This window comes from Petaurus breviceps, unplaced genomic scaffold (assembly GCF_028583685.1).
Source record: "Petaurus breviceps papuanus isolate PSGF00001 unplaced genomic scaffold, PetGlider_PUasm1.0 37, whole genome shotgun sequence".
In the NCBI taxonomy this organism is placed as follows: Eukaryota; Metazoa; Chordata; class Mammalia; order Diprotodontia; family Petauridae; genus Petaurus; species Petaurus breviceps.
Window position 1 is genome coordinate 29,606,002 of NW_027186296.1, and position 16,956 is coordinate 29,622,957.

General features: G+C 38.2%; 1 pseudogene; it reads right to left on the reverse strand.

The window, feature by feature from the left end:
- Positions 1–11,543: 11,543 nt before the first annotated feature.
- LOC138168516 (tensin-4 pseudogene) lies at positions 11,544–14,449 on the reverse strand (annotated as a pseudogene).
- Positions 14,450–16,956: the final 2,507 nt, after the last annotated feature.

Here is a 16,956-nt window from a genome sequence, read left to right on the forward strand (position 1 = left end):
CCTTCCTTCCTTCCTTCCTTCCTTCCTTCCTTCCTTCCTTCCTTCCTCTCTCTCTTCTTCCCTCCCTTCCTTCCTTCCTTTCTTTTTTCTCTCTCTTTTTTATGTTTCTCTTGAGCCTTGTATTTGAAGGTCATTAAAAAAGAATTCAGCTCTGGTCTTTTAATTAAGAATGCTTGAAAATCCTCTATTTCATTAAATATCTATTTGTCCCTCTGAAGGATTATACTTCATTTTGTTGGGTAGGTCATTCTTGGTTGTAATCCTAACCCCTTTGCTTTCTGAAAAATCATATTCCAAGCCTTCTGGTTCTTTAATGTAGAAAGTACTAAATCCTGTGTAATCCAGACTATGGCTCCATAATAATTGAATTGTTTCTTTCTGGATGCTTGCAGTGTTTTCTTCTTGACCTGGGAGCTCTGGAATTTGACTATAATATTCCTGGGAGTTTTCATTTTGGAATTTCTTTTAGGTTGTAATGAGTGGATTCTTTCAATTTCCATTTTGCCCTCTAGTTCCAGGATATCAAGACAATTTTCCTTGATAATTTCTTGAAATATGATGTTCCCACTGAATAAGTCTTGTCCAAGCAGGTTGCTCAGTCATCACTGCTTCACATTACTTCTTACTCTACTTCCTGGAGTTATCAGCAAATTCTAGTAGCTCTGTACAGGCACTGTTCATTGCCTTCCGCAGCTCTATTTTTTGCAGCTAAGCTCCTGGAACCATTGTCCTTTAAAACTCTATCTCTGGTAATTCAGTTCCATTGCTAGCTTCCCAGTTGTGTCACTAGAGCAGATGGTGTTCATCACTTTCTTATTTTTCTTTATTATTTTGAACTTAAACGCCAAAAAAGAGAGCATTTCCATACACATAGCTGAACACAAAAATAGGATTCTATTTTAAGTTATGAATCTCCATTTCATACCTCCTGCTTTAAAAAAATGATATTATAAATTTTAAATGTTACTTTTAAAGCTGTCCTGTTTGTCTAGGCTTCCTTCTGGACTTTTTTTTTCTCTTCCTGTGCATTAAAGAATGCTTTAGTAACACTCTTTTCTGGTTTGGGCAGGGGGAGGAACATCACTATTGCTTACTCTCCTACCTCCTGCCCTCCATTAACTAATAGAAAGTAAGGGGGAAGAATATGACCCATGTAATAAATCATAATAAAACAAAATGAATCCACATAGTGGCCATATCCAAAAATGTATCTCTATATATGTAATGCCAAGCAAAGGCAACTTCCCAAGGTTCAAAATACCAGCATAGGTGCTCTCCATTTTATTCAGTGAAAAATTAAGAACAGAGAAAATCAAAATATAGCATAATTCAAAATACATCATTCACCAAGTATAATTCAATAATCTCTAAGTACTACTCCACCCCTGGACATTATAATTCATTTAGTCAATCCCAAAGACTCTCTTCTAAGTACTACTCCACCCCTAGGCTGTACATTCATTTAGTCAACCACAAAGCCCCTCTTCTCAAATGGAGATTAGTTTCCAATCATAAGTAAAGTACATTCATTTGTTCAATCACAGAGCACAAAAAAAGTCAAAAGTTCCCCACCCTTGGATCACAATTGAATCTACCCCAGAGTTACAACAAGCTTAAGCACAGCATTTAATACCCAAAGAGAGGTCTTTTCTTCAACTTGACCTGAGCCAAGTTCTCAGCAATCTTTGTTCCTGGGGAGACAAAGCTTAGCAAGGCCACAAGATACATTGCCAGTGTCTTCATTAATTCATTCTCTGTCTGCACAACAGTCCTAGGACCCCTGAAAACACTAGCAAACCCCTCTTCCAGGATTTATGTATACATACATACAATATGTATACATTTCTGTATACATACATACAACAAGAAAATCCTTCTTCAGGGATTCTGAACCAACAGCAAGGTTCCAGAACCTCTGCAACAACAGCATTGGCTTTCACCAGTGGGCACAATTCACTCTGTCTGCAGAACAGTCTCAGGAGCTCTGAACCAACAGTAAGGTTCCAGGACCTCTGCAACAACAGGACTGTCTTTCACCAGTGAACAAATCTGGCAAAACAACATCAAAACAGACAGACAAAGTACCAGCATAACAGCCATGTCTCCTTAGTCCTTGGCAGCTCTGGGTGGCAGCTCTCAAAAGTCCTGGGCAATTCAAACTGGCCCTCAGCAATCCTCTCTGTCTCTCTCTGCCTCCAAGATGCTGCTTCCAAAAAGTTCTTCTGCCTCTCTCTTTCCTTGTGTCTTTCTAAATTTATGTCACCAGCTCCTCCCAGTTCAGCACTCTCTTTTCACATCAGCAAGTCCATCCCACAAGCGGGACTCACAAGCTCTGGGTTTTAACACAATCAATCCAAAAACCAAGCCAATACAGGGGGATCTTTAAATTCCATTACTATTACAACATATTCTGTCCATCACCTCCTTGCCAAGATGTGGGTAGCATCCTTCATCACACATCCTTTGGACACATAACTAGTCATTATTTTAATCAGAGTTCTTAAATCTGTCAAAGTTGCTTTTCTTTACAATGAAGCTGGCCCTTTTTACATTGTTCTGATTCTGGTCACTTCAATCTTCGTTAATTCATAATTCTCTGAAATTGTCTCTTTTAAAATATTTTTTGAAATAATGATATTTTATTTCATCCAAATACTGAAATTCATTCATCTATTTCCCAGTTGTCAAAGAAGCAATCTAAGGCATATCCTTAGATTCTAGTTCTTTTCTTTCCCTTTTAAAATTCTTCCTTTAAATAGTAGGAAGTTTATTTTGCTTATGCCTGTTCTTTCCCTGGTATTATTCTCCCTTTTAATCCCTTCCTCCCACCCCAACCTGTTTCTCTATTAAGTCTGATATATTCCCACACCAAACTCTTTGCATGCGTCCATGCTTGAATGTTCATGACCTTCCTTTGCTCATTTGAGCTAAAAGTGAGTTTCACTTGATGTCCATTCCTCTGATTCCTTGTCATGAGAAATAGCAAGTCCCACTCCTTTCTTCTGAAAATTTGAAACTCAAAAAATTTTTTAAAAATGAGTGTTGAAAATTGTCTTTACATGTAACGGGAAAAAATAAAATATTTAAAAAGAGAAAAAAGTTACTGAAAATACTCAAACAAGACCTATACTATTTTCCTCATCTATAAAATGGGGATAATAATACTTGTCCTACCACAAGACTGTTATGGGAAAAATGCTTTGTAAATTCTATTAGTGTGAGTTATTGTTTAATTGAAGAGGGTACTTTGAACAAGTTCTTTTCTCTTTATCTTCACTATTTCGATAATTGCACCATTTTTCTTCTTTGATGGTGTTGATTTGGACATACATACTTGGACACTTTTTTAAATGGAAGGAAAACAAGATAGTGAATAAGGTAGTGAGACTAAGGAGAAGGGAAAAAAATGAACAACAAAGGTCTGAAAATGGAGGGAGAATGGGGGAAAGATTCTTTGGTTAATGCTACTCTCCATGACAAATCTGGTTATTGGATTTATATCTTCATTTGTAAAAAAAAAATCCATGTCTGATTATTATAGGCTTAGATAGAATTACTGAGTTACACTGCTAGCTCTAAAGCCATTTCTAGGACAAATTCTTTCAATAATGAAAATACTACCACTAAAATTAACTTGAAATTCTGTAATTGCCATTGTACATGGTTTAGATCCCATGATTAGGAACATTCATAGTGTTAAAGAAAAGCACAGCAGGCCTTGGGGGTGAAGAAAGATCAGGGAGAAATGCATGAATTTTGTATTGGATGCTTGCCAAGAAAACTTCTGCTTGTCAGGGTTAAGTGGAGTAGCTGGGGTGAATTTTGAATTGATGTCATGAACACTTCTGTACTGGCCTGAAGTTAGCCAGGGCATTGAAGGGAGTCAAACTGAAAAAATAGGATTGATGCATAATTGATAAAAATTTGCTGTATGTAAGAAAAGAAAGTGTGTGGGCACAGAGTAGATGGAAAGGCTAGTAAGTTGGGAAGAAGTGGTTTAGTAATGTAATAGAGGTTTTAGAAATCCTGGATTTTCCTCTATTGTGTCTTTTTTGGAGTGAATATAGGTTTTTTGCAAGGTCTCTATTGGTCTAGGTTTGTGTATATACCCTACATGTTGTACTTTAGCTTGGGGGGACTTATGATATGATCCATATAAAAACAGTGAAATCAGTAGAGATAATAGCTACCTACCTGACATTTTGTTTTTGATTAATGTCAAAAATCAAATTACAACAGGATCTACTAGAGGTAAAAATTTCAAAGTAGGCAAGATTTGTCAATACAGATAATGTGTCATAAAGGAGAAGCAAAACCATCTAAGAAAATTAATAACAAGCTCTAGAATGATAATATTAAGGAATGATGAGTTGGTGGACTTGGAAAAATATGGAAAGACAGACTTATAAAGGAAGAGGTTATTTACCCTCAGAGAAACAGAGGATAAAGAAGTATAGCACAGTCTTACATAAATGCATATGAAAGTATATGTCTATATATGACTATGATTATTGCTAAGTATATGTATGTGTAAGTGTAGGCATGTACAGGCATATATGTGTATGTATATATCTGTGTGTATGTGTCTATGTATGTATGTATAGATGTAAGTCTATGTATTTGTGTATGCATATCCATATGTAGGCATATATCTGTATGTGTGTATATCCATGTTTAATTGTAGCCTTTTGGGTGGGGAGAGGAAGTGGGAAAAAGAACAAAGTAAAAAGTGCGCAGCAAAGAATAAAAGAAAACTTACAAGGAAGCAAAGAAAGAGATGGACAGCTCTCAACACAATTCGTAGTATTTATTATGTAGGCTTTCTTGAAATGGGAATTTATTGCTGTATATTTTGAATCCCCTCTTATGTTTTGCTGTGCACATGGCAATTCTTTTTTCCCCTTTCTTATTCTGTATTATTTTAGTATTAGCGTTTAAGTTTGCTTTTCTTTTCTTCTTATTTTGTATTTAAGCTTAAAATAAAAAATTATAAATAAAAATTATAATTATGAGGGCTAGCATTTATATGATCCTTTAAGGTTTGCAAAACTTTTCATTTTGTTTCATTTAATATCTTATTCTTTTAGGGAATGAAAACATTTGAAAAGAAATCCATGTCAATATTCTTGCCTCTTTTGTCCTTCCTCTTTCGATTCTTTTGATCTGGAATGCTATCTATTGAAATTCTGTCTACCCCTTAAAAGCTCAGATCAAATCCCATATTCCTGTGAAAGCTTCCTTGACAGTTTTAGTGAAAAGTAAATTTTTTGCTCTGAATTTTTATAGTGTGCACTATCTCCAGCCTTATGCATATATTACCTTCTTCATGCGCATATATGTTTTATCTTCAAAATTCGATTTTAAGTTCCTTGAGGATATGGGATTGTTATATATACTCAAAGCAGAAATATGTCCGTTTTAAGTAGTAAATAATGTGTGAGTGGAAAAGTGAATAGTGAAAAGATTAGGAGGCATCTAGGTGGTGCAGTGGATAGAGTGCTGGGCCTGGAAGCAGGAAGACCTGAGTTCAAATCCAGTCTCAGATGCTTATTAGCTGTGTGACCCTGGGCAAGTCATATAACCCTGTTTGCCTCAGTTTCTTCATAATGTAAAATGAGTAAAATGAGTAAAATGAGCTGTAGAAGGAAATGTCAAACCACTCTAATATCTTTCCCAAGAAAACCCCAAATGGGGTCACAAAGAGTAGAACATGACTGAACAACAACAAATTACAAATTCTACTCTTGTGAGCATTGCTATGACAAGATTCTACTTTATCCTATTTAAATAATCTACAACTGAATTTTAAAAAAGAGAAAGCATAGAATCACAAAGTCACCAAGAGCATCAACCAAGGCTAATTCTGTCCTTATACATATAGCAACAATTATGCATGATGTCAAAAAGACCAGCAAAAATATGTCCTAATATTTTGTGCTCCCTCTGCTGGTTCTGAAATAATAGTAGCTAGTTTTTAAAAATCCTTGAGCAACTGATATCAATAATCTTTTATACAAACCCAGGTGTCTGGAATAATTACACTCCATATAAGCGGAAGTTTGAACAAAAACAATTAGGTTTATTTCAGCTTATTTCAAAACATAAGGAAAAAACAATGCTTTTGAAATACAAAAAGAATAAAAAAGGATTTCCTATGTTCTAAGATGTTTCTATCAACACAGAGAACTAAAAAAGAAAAGCTATCAACAATAACTTATAAGAATGGCAGACTTCTTTTTGATATGTTGATTAGTTTTGCTGAATTCCTATTTCTCTTTCATTTGAAAAAAATCTTAATTTTAGCAGATGGATTTCTAGATAGGGATGTGGGGAAGGGAATACAAAAGGAAATTTAGGTAACATAAAAATAAAAGATAGCAATAAAAATTCATTTAAAATGGCCTTTTAGGATTTAACAACTTTTAGTTAACTCAGTCTTTTAATTTGTTTACTTATAAACCAAAGGGTAATGTCACATAGATTAAACCCTAAATTTGTCCAAGGTAAGACACTCTTATTTGATTAGAATGTCACATTCTTAAAAAAAAATTCTAAAGAGAAAAGAAGCTTGCAACCACAAAATTAGTAATATTTATATTAGTTTAGATCAAAGGGAATGTTGACTACTCTCTAATGTAACTGCTACAACATACAAAATGCATAAGTAGTCTTCAAATGTGCTTAGGTTTTTCCCATGCCAAAAAACCACAAACTTGATTTTGCTGCATTCTCTTACTACTATACTATTTTTCTCCTTCATTGTACAACCGAACTGCCAGAGTGGTTTACAATCCCCTGCCACTATTTTCTCAACATCCTTCTTTAAAAAAAATTCTTTTTCTAACCATCAATATGCACATTTTAATATGCACAGAAAAACAAAAAGGGAATTGTATATGAAAGTGCAAACTCTTATATACAGTTTATCTTTTCCCTTTCACTTTGTACAAACTGGAATGTGTGCGTGTATGTGTAATTTAAATTTAACATGATAATTCCAGCACTACCCTGTTTGTTTGTGTCCCCTTCTGAACTTTGTACTTCTCTCTTCTATTTTAAAAATAATTGATTGATGCTCATTTAAAAAAAGGTTTCACTACAATTCCCTCCCACTTCTCTTCCTGTCTATTCTCAATCCCCTCTCAAAAATACCAAAAAAACAAAACCCCTCCCTTGTAACAAATAAGTATAGTCATGCAAAACAAATCCACATGTTTTCTGAGGATAAAAATATGTCTTATTCTATACTTCTAGTTTGTTACCTTTCTCCTAGAGCTGGAAAGCATGATTCATTGTTCTTCTGGAATGATAATTCATCAAATTGTTGATCATAGTTTTCAAATCCTTCATAGTTGTTTTTCTAGTCATTGTATAAATCGTTCTCCTGCTCACTTCATTATTTGTTATAGCACAATAATATTCCATTACATTTATATGCCATAATTTGTTCAGTCATTTTCCAACTAATAGGTTAATCATTTCTTTGCTACAACAAAAAATACTGCTATCAATATTTTTGTATGGATAAACCCTTTCCCTCTTTCTTTTTCTTTTCTTTTCTTTTTGGAGGGGGGAAGGCAGGACAATTGGGGCTAAATGACTTGCCCAAGGTCACACAGCTTTTAAGTGTTAAGTGTCTGAGACTGGATCACTGCACCACCTAGCCACCCTCTCTCTTTCTTTGGTACCTTTAAAGTATAAGCCTACTAGTGTTATTACTGTGTCAAAAGGCAATCCATTCCCTTTTTAATTCTTTTTTTTTTTTTTTTAAAGCAATTGGGGTTAAGTAACTTGCTCAAGATTACAGGTTTTTCTGGGTGGGTGCTAAGTGTCCTAGGCCAGATTCAATTCCCCAGGTCATCCAGACACTGGGGCTGGTGCTCTTACTCGCTGTGCTACCTGGCTGCCCCTCCTTTTTTAATTCTATGCCTCAGTCACTTTATTGGAATACTTAAAAGTTATCAACAACTTTGAGTAATGACTTTCCCATTGCCAAATCCAGTAGACTTTTCTCAGTACCCATTCTTCTTGATCTTTCTTTTTACAGAATGGCAGTTATCTCTTCTTCAAAGAGCATCTCTTTTGGGTTCTCTGACATTGCTTTTCTTTACATTCTTCAAGGTTTAAGCTTTAACCTTCTGTCTTTCTCTCTATGTGTTTTTTCTTTGGAGAATGTTTATTCTCAAATGTCTAACCTATCACTTTGGAGTGAATGACTCCCAAATTTATATCTTCTCTCCCAAGAAAAGTCCTAAATCTTCAACTGTTTGCTGGACATTGCAATTTGGATAGACTACCATCAGATCAAAGTCAAAATGTCTATGACTCATTATTTGCCCTTGAAAGCCTACCGTCTTTTCTAACTTCTATATTCCCTGAGTGTTATCACTATTAGCCTAAACATTCCTTTGAGTTATCTTTGTCAGCTTCTCCATGTTAAACCATTTGCCAAGTCCTTTGTAATGTATTTTGATTGAATTTCTTCCTACTACCACAGCACTAGTTAGGATCTTATTTCTTAATTCTTGGACTGTTACAATAGGTTTACAGAATTTCCATCTGAAAGGGACCATAAATAGCACTCATTTTACAGACAAGGAAACTGAAGACCAGAGAGGTTCTGGTCATATAGGCAGAAATTAAGAAAACCAGAATTGAACTTAGGTCTCCTGAAGATAAATTCAGTTCTTTTCTTTTCCCATTACATCATGGTGTTGACTCCTAACTGACATTTCTGTCTTTTACTTCTCTAATTTATTCTCCACATAATGGCCATATTAGTCTTCCTAAAACATTGAACACAACTGCTCAGTTGCTCTCCACGAGCCTTGTTTCCTGATCCCTCTTCTTTTCTTTTCTTTCTATTTTTTTGCATATTTTCTCTATTAGTGTTCTCATTAGATCTTATGGGTGCAGTGACTATCTCTCTGCAGATGATTCTGATATCTATATATCTAGCTCTAGTCTCTACTGAGTTTCAGTCCCCTACTACCAACATTGGACATCTCCTATTGGATTCCTATAGACATTTCAAACTCTACATGTCCAAAACATAACTCATCTTTCCCCCAAACCCACCCCTCTCCTAAATTTCTTTTGAGGGCACCACTAACAATAGCATCCTTCTTGTTACCCATATTTTTAACATAAGGGTCATATTCTATTCTTCATTCTCCCTACTCTTTACTTTCTAATATTCAATCAGTTTTCAAGTCTTGTCAATTGTACCTCTGTGATACCTCTTAAAACTATCCCTTCTCTTTGCTTACATGTTTGCCACCTCAATTCAGGGGCCCAAGTTCTTATGTTAGAATCTATTGCAATAGCTTTCCAAATGTTCTCCTTGCCTCCATTCTATACTCCACTCAGTCTATTCTTCTGTCAGCTGCTAGACGGATAATCCTAAAACACTTATCTGTTTATGCCACTCTCCTGATCAAGATGTTTCAGTTGTCTAGGATAAAAAACAACTCCTCTATTTAGAATGCAAAACCCTTCACGATCTGATTCCAACTTATCTTTCCAGACTGATTTTTGCATCACTCCCCCTCACATACTCTACATTCCAACCAAATTAATCTACTTGCTGATCCCTGTACCTATATTCCATCTCCCACTTCCACATCTATGCATAAATTGTTCCCCATACCTACAAAGCATTCCCTTGATACCTCTACTACTTAGAATCCCTAACACCCTTTGAAGTTTAGATCAAGCTCAGTTTCCTACATGAGGCTTTTTCTCATCAGTATCTCCTTAATGTCCTCTCTCAAAGAACTTTTGTATGTACCTCATATATTTTGTGGGTATATCTGAGTATGTTTGTTTTCCATCAGTAGACTATAAGTTCCTTGAGGGCAGTAGCTGTTTTGTTTTTGTCCTCATATTCCTAGCACCTAACAAGGTGCCTAGGACATGGTAGGGGTTTAATAAATGCTTTTTGAATCAATGAATGAATGAATAAGAGATAAATTCCTTAGCTAAAATTTAAAATTCTTTACAAACTGTCTCTAATCTAATCCAACTAGGATGTTGCCCCTCATGTCTTTTCCTTTTTCCTTCAAATCTGTTAATACTCAGATCAAACCCCAGTTCTCTGTCAAGCCTGCCAGACTATCCTAACCCAAAGTGGTCTCTCTTGTCACTGAACTCCTATAATACATATTTCTCATTATTAGCTATTTTTCATATGTGTATGTCTTATCTTCACAATTAAGTGATAAATTGTTAGAGAGTAAGGGCAATTATTTTTTTTTCCTTTTGGAGAGCAATTGGGGTTAAGTAACTAGCCCAAGGTTACATGGCTACTGTTTTTGTGTGGGTGTTGTGTCTGAGGCCAGAACCGAACTTGGGTCCTCCTGACTCTGGGGCCGGTGCTTTGCTCACTGTGCCATCTAGCCGCCCCTGGGGGCAATTAATTTTACATAATCATAGAATTTTAGAACTGGACAAGACCTTGGAGATTATTTAATACAACCTTTTAATTTTACAAACTAGAAAACTAAGACTCAGAGTGGCAAAGCCAAAATTAGAACTCAGGTATACTAATTTCTATTTCTTTGTAATTTCTACAGTGCTTAGCAGAGGCTTGTACTTAGAGAGCACTTAGTAAACATTTGTTAACATTGACCAATAGTAAAGTAACAACAGCTACCAAGTTTATTAAATTGGCACATCTGGTGAAATTGAGACCTCTTAATATATAAAACTTTTGTCAGTAGTATAAACCAATTTATAAGATGCCAGGCTCATTCATTAATTCACCAAAAGTCCATTGTTTAATAGGTTGAGACCAAAGTCACTTTAGAGAACTAGATAGTCCATATTTTAAAATGTGGAAATTTATCTTAAGAAAGTACTGAAAAACTGGTGGAAGGGGAAAAATAATCCTTGAGGATATTTTCATTTTTACTTTGGAATTAATTTTGTCAAGATAACTGTGTTGGTCAATTGCAAAGAGTACTCCTTTCTGATATGTCTAAATGACAAAATAAATTGAAAGTTAGAAGTGTGCTTAGCAGGAGAGAATTTTGTTAAAATTGAGGTGGGAGTACATTTCTTTAGTTTCATGTTCTTAAAGGACATTTCTATCAAGCTACAGTAGGCTGGTAATTGCCCTTCTCTACTCTAAGGATATTTCTGGCTTGATAACTGTTATGAGTCATAAGAATCAAAGCACCCACTCTCCTGGACGCTGCTTGAGACACATTGACAAATTATTACATTTTGACTTTCCTATTTCTAGACTCCATGCAGACTACTCACCCTTCTGTTTGCATTTACCATTCACAAATTACAATTTTCAAAATTACAGTTATTTTACATTAATTACATTGGATCAGTATCTTCTTGATGGGATGTGGGATATTGCCTAATCCTTGATAAGTATGGAGAGACAACCTGCTCTTAAACATTTACATACAGTCTCTTAGAATGGATTGCTTCAGCAGTCAGCTAATCTCATACATTTTCTTCTTTTTTTTCCTTTCTTTTTTTTTTTTTAGTTACCAAAATATTATTAAAAACCAAGTTCATTGATCCTAGGTTAAGAATCCCCAGATAAGATGTTCTGATCCCAGGTTTCAGTTTTTCTAGAAGCTGAGGCTGGTGGTGATCCTGTGTGTGAGGGTCTTGGGGAGGAGAGCTGACCTGAACTGCTTTCAAGTATAGCATTGGCTAGGTGAACTCACTTCGAGAGATTCTGTGACCCTGTGTTGGAGCTAGACTGAAGTAGAGACAGAACCCTTCCCATCCCATTGTTGCAGGGGCTAAGTACATATTACTTGAGTTGCACTCTGCTCTACTGAAGAGCTAAACCCCTGACCAGGACAGTTCTGTCAATGTCTAGAAGGTTTAGCTCCAGACTTAGTTTTATTATTCTCTTTCCAGTCTTCCATGGAGATGGCAACCTGGACCCTCCTGGGGCTAGTCAGGTGGGGCCTTGGCCTCTCTCCTCTATCATGCAGAGATAGGTAAGGGACTGCCACCCTGAGGTTCAGGGAGAAATGGGGGTACATCCCCTGGCCAGCGGCCCTCTACACCTCCTGTTACACCTACATCCTCTCTGTATCCAGAAGCAGGGTGCCCATGAGATCAATGACCAGAGAGACTGGCTGGACAGTGTCATATTCAGCAAAGAGATGGCACACGTTTTCTGCAGGCTCTGTCAAACTTTTGGCAATAAAGCCAAAAATCTGGGAAGGTTTGCAATACTTCTGCCACTTCCTATGCTCTGGGTCCATGCCACAGAAATGAAGGGTGGCAAGTGGGTAATGGCGCCGGAAAAACACTTTTCTTTGCACATCGGTGAGGGTGATGCCCTGCTCTGTGACTTTAACATGGACCACAGTAGGTGTGGGGAGGGTGTCTCTCTCAAAGGTGGTGGAAACAGCTTTCTGCACAGCCATGGCCCCGGTCAGTGTCTCCACACTCACAGAGGTCAGGTACAGGGCTTGGCAGCTGGCTGATTTCTTTAATCGAGAGGCTTCGCTGTCTGTTGGGGGATCTGAGGCCCCATCTCCGCCTCCCAATTCTTTCCTGGGGATGATTAGCTTACAGGGCAAGGCTAAGGGCATGATGGAATGCTGGCATACAAAGGCCGACAAGCTGCCAAAGTAGGGCTCCTCCCCAGCCCCTTTGAGGTGCACCCCTTTGGCTGATGATTCAATGAGGAAGTGTCAGATGAGGTCAAGGTTGCTGCTGTCTGCTCCTGATCCACTCTGAAGGGATGTTGGAGATTCCTGAACTTTCATGGCGAGGCCAAAGGACCCTCGATATGAAGTGCTGTCCCTGATCACAAAAGCACCTGGCTCCTCCATCCTTAGCAGGTCGATTGCTTGATCCCGAGTTATGCTTGGTTTAAACCAATACTTGGATTTGTCCATTACAAACTTCATGGTTGGTGGTGGAATGTCTCTGCTGGGACCCTCTGCTTGCTGTGGCTTCTGAGGGCTACATAGGGACTGCTGGGAGCATCAACCATGGGCCAGACAAAGCTATGATGTCGGCGAGGAGGCTGTGGAGAAGCAAGGCCTGGTTCTGGGCAGACATTGATCAGCACAATGGGGATGTCCACCATGGAATTAGCAATTGATGGGGGGCAGCTGCTGGCATGCTCCTTCTGCAGTGGAGGTGAGTGTGAGCCAACAGGCTGACCCACAGTGGAGACTGGTGGTGTTAGTCCTGAATCAGGGCTCTGGAGGTGGAAGTAACTGGGTCTCCCACTGGGAGACAAGGTGCCAGGGTTGTGGATACTGGAGGAAGAGCCTCTGGGGCATTCTGGGGACTTGTAGGCAGGCTGGTGGCTGGAGGTGGTGGTGGAGAGCAGAAACTAGCTGCTGCCAAAGGCATAGCTGGTGTCGGAGCCTGGGCTGCTGGACAACAGAGAAGCCCCACTGCCTCTCTGCAGTGCCCAGCTCCCCAGTGAAGGCCTTGGCACAGCTCCTGAGCCTGGAGAAGCTTCCAGGAGAAAGCTGTCCCTCTGAGGACCAGGGTTCTTGTTCTTGGGATGGGGAATGGAGGTACCGGGGGAGGGCAAGTGGTGAGATGACTGCTCTCCCACTGGAGGTGGAGGCTGCTGATGCAGGTGGTGATGTCCCCTATGCTGGTTCCCAGAGAAAATGAGGCTCTCTCTGCTGGCACTGTTTTCACGGGGGGTGTCTCTGCAGAGGAGGATACCACCACTGAGAGGTGATCCACAGGAAGGGATGACTGAGGGACTGGCACAGCACTGAGGGGGTTCCTGGCACCTCGAGTTGGCAGATGTCACCTCAATATACTTGATCTCTAACACTTCAGGGTCTTCTTTTTTGCTCCTTGATACTGTGACATTGGGGGTTGGGGCTGGGTTTGCTCTGAGGCTTTCTGCCCCTGAAGGCAGAAGTTCAAAGTTAGGGTCAAGTTCAAGGATCATCTGGTTGAGGCTCTCCAGGGAGAAACCAACGGAGGAAGCCAGTTCATCAGTCCACCCTGTGTCCTGCTGCACTCTGGGCTGGGGGAGGCGATTCAACTCGGTTACTGTTGGTACTGCTTGTCCTGCCCCAGGGGTGTCCCTCAGGGAATAACTGTTCTTGCTGGGGAGTGGTTGTCCCTTGCCAGGCATGGGGGCCATCAGGACCTGGGTCCCCCAGCCTTCCGTGGTATAGTATGGACACTGGGGGGCCAGGTTGGTGCTCAGGGCAGGAAGCAATCTGTTCCTGGCCTCCTCTTGAGGGCCTATACAGACAGCATGGCCTGCTCTCAGCATCTGGCTGGACATCACTTGGGACATGGTCAGTGTAGACCTGTGGCCTGGAGTTCACCCTTTGTTCTTAGGTCACCCTTCCACGGTCCTTGTTCCAGTCTTGATCAGGAGGTTATCCTTAGCTTCAAGTGCCCAAGGAGATCTGTGAAACAGCTGCCTGGGTCCACCTCGGATGAGATGCTTTCCCTGAGGCTCTCCTGCTGTAACTGGTCTCCTGGGACTGTGGCCGGCTCCACGGCCAGGTGCGGAGTGTACCAATCTCATACATTTTCATGTGGATTTTAATTAGCTTGAATTTCACATGGCGACATTTTCTGATCTCATCCCTAAAATCTGCGTTTTTTGGAACACGTAGCCCCCTAATACACTGACTATACCATGGTATATCCTTATCTCTATAACAACAAGATAGATTCTACTTTTATCTTTATATAAATTTCATGTTAGAAGTTCTCTAACTTTTTAGAGTTGTGACCCAATTATGATCATTTGTTTTATTTTACAACACTATCTTGGTTCTAAAAATGCATGTATTTATTTTATAAATTAAACTAAAGTTAATTTTTAAAAACCTTTTAGAGAATCTTATGCTATCTTTTATAATAACTAGAATATAGGTGATAGGATTCTAATCTCATATGAACTTGGATTAAAAAATTAGTGGTTATATTTATATGGTTATATTCTTTAAGTATTTTCCTTCCTCCATTATACCTACCCTGCCTTCCAATCCTAGCACAATTCTTTTACCCCATTAAATTCCAAAATGCCCAGTCTAGTGGAATGAAGCTCACAAAGCCTTGCAAATATGTTTGTTAAATTGTATTAAACTATACTATCAGCCTCAACATCTTCAAATATGAAAATCAGGTATTATTATGAATATCTGTATAGGATTTTGTATGTTCTAGGCACTAAAGTTTATTGAATGAAAAAATGAATGTATTTTTAGAGATGTTAGGCTGAGAATATGGAAATCATTTGACAGTAATGGGTTCCTAGAATAAACATAGTAATAATGTCAGTGTCCTTCCTCCTTTTTTTTGCTTTTTGAAAGGCAATTAGGGTTAAGTGACTTGCCCAAGGTCACATGGCTAGTTTTTGTGTTGTGTCCGAGGCTGGATTTGAACTCAGGTCCTCCTAATTCCAGGGCTGGTGCTCTATTTGCTGTGCTACCTAGCCACCCCCATAGCAATAATGTCATTTCTAATACTTTCAGTTACACTGAGAATCACAGAATGTCAGAGTTGAAAGGTACCCTAAAGTCCATCTACTCCAACTAACACTCAAACAGGATTCTTCTCTACAATTTCCCTGAGAAATGGCCATCTAGTTTGAGGGTCTGATGTGATTAAAAACAAACAAACAAACAAACAAGTCTTAACTGCCAGCAAACTCATTCTACTTTTGGACAGCATTAAGTATTGGGAAAATTTTCCCTATATTGAGTTGAGACCTGCTCCTTTGCACCTTCTATTCATTGCTCCTAGTTGCCACTGACTAAGAGAAAAAGTCTGATCCTTCCACAAGATAGCTGTCTTTAAATACTGAAGACAGGTATCATGTTCTCAAGTATTTTCATAATTAGGTTCAACATCTCAAAATTTTTCAAGTAATCTCATCCATATAACATGATTTTATATCATTTCACTTTCCTGGTTGTCCTCTGAATGCAGTAGTTTGGTGGGGTCCATCCTAAAGTATGTCTCCAAGAACTGAAGAACTCCAAGAACTGAACTTGTCTATTCTCGACATGGTCTGAGTGGCACAGTATATGGAAGGACTGTGACCTCCACATTGTTCTGTGACCTCATCATGCTTTTTCTATTAGTGCAGCCCAAGATGTTAACTTTTTTCTTTTAGTTACCATGTCACCCTGTTGGCTCCTGTTATACTTAGGTTCTGTCATTTAGCCAACTCTGACTTCATCTAAAAGTGTTGTCTATCATGTAGTGCTCTTCTCTAGATATAGTACACAGGGATATTATGAGAGGTTTTATCCATCGCCCTAACAACATCCAAATATACTATGTTTATAATATTCCCTAAGCTATAAATCTTGTAACCATGTCTCAAAAAGTAATTAGGTTAGTCTGGCTTGTCTAGCTTTTGATGAAGTCCTGCTGGCTCTTATTGATCATCACTTTCTTAGCTAAGGAAGTGATATGGACTCTAGAATATTACCAAAAATCAAAGTCAAGTTCACCAGCTATAGTTTGGATAATCTATCTTTTCCTGTTTGAAAATTAAGACATTTGCTTATTACCAATACAACACTGTAGTAACTCTCTTGCTTACTAAAGTTTTTCAAATATTCACAGTTTAACAATCACTTTTGAAGTTCTGCTAGTCCCTTGGTATGACTAATTTCCTAAAGTTTTTGTCACCTTTATTTTGTCAGCCATTTCTGCCTTCTTAAGCAGAATCAGTCCTAAAATAGGAATTCTTACCTTTTCTACTTTCTAAAAATCAATTGAGTTTATTTTTAATAATTAAATGTTTTATTAAAAAATCAACACTGAGCATAAATATAACCAAGCTTGTTGAATAGCCATTTACATATAAATTAAATTCAATATATAAAATGTAAAAACTTTTCAGTAATTCCTTTTAAGTCACTATTAGATTTCTTTGTTTATTAATCCTAATTCACTTTTCCTCTATGTGGTTGTAGTTAATATATAATCTAAACAGTCTTCTAGTTCTTATTTCTC